The following is a 667-nucleotide window of genomic DNA, read 5'->3' as shown; positions in this document are numbered from 1 at the left end:
TAACGAAAGCAAACAAGAGAGAAACACACGTGTATGAGGGTCATTTTATTGGGAGACACCCAGTTACCAACCTGCAGACCTGAGTTTTTCGCAGGACAAGTGATCCTTTCCCCATTTGATGAAACGTAATTTAACGGAGTCTGAAAGGATCTTATCTCTCACTCCCCCCCCAATTGATTACCTGTAAAAATACTAAAGCATTGGATCATAGTTGTTCCAAGAACATAAACAGCGAGTCTCGGTTCAGGGCCGGGTAGAGTGGTAAAGTAAATTTTGCCATGAGAATCGCTTTTACTTCCTTTTTGAAAGATACAAAAGAAGAATTCAATCTGGTTTCAGGGGGAAGAGTATTCATATGTTTGTTTTTTTATAGTCTTGTGACTGTTCAGCCTACTACCAGTCGAGGTCATCACGATCTTCATCAAATGTGCTCATTAGGGCTTCTTACCTGGGCATTTCATCATCACTCTGGGCACTCTTAACTAGCAACACATTCCTCATGAGGGATTCTCGCCTTTTTTGAGAAGTGATCTTTATCCCAGTGTGTTGAGAAGATGAATAAACACTCCAGAAAGTAGATTTATACAGATCCGGTAAGGGAAGACTTTAATAACATCCTGCCGTCGCAGCGTACAGTCTAAAGTGCCGTTTAACCGTACGGCAAACC

Source organism: Lissotriton vulgaris, chromosome 8 (assembly GCF_964263255.1).
Source record: "Lissotriton vulgaris chromosome 8, aLisVul1.2, whole genome shotgun sequence".
In the NCBI taxonomy this organism is placed as follows: domain Eukaryota; kingdom Metazoa; phylum Chordata; class Amphibia; order Caudata; family Salamandridae; genus Lissotriton; species Lissotriton vulgaris.
This window is presented reverse-complemented; position numbering follows the sequence as displayed.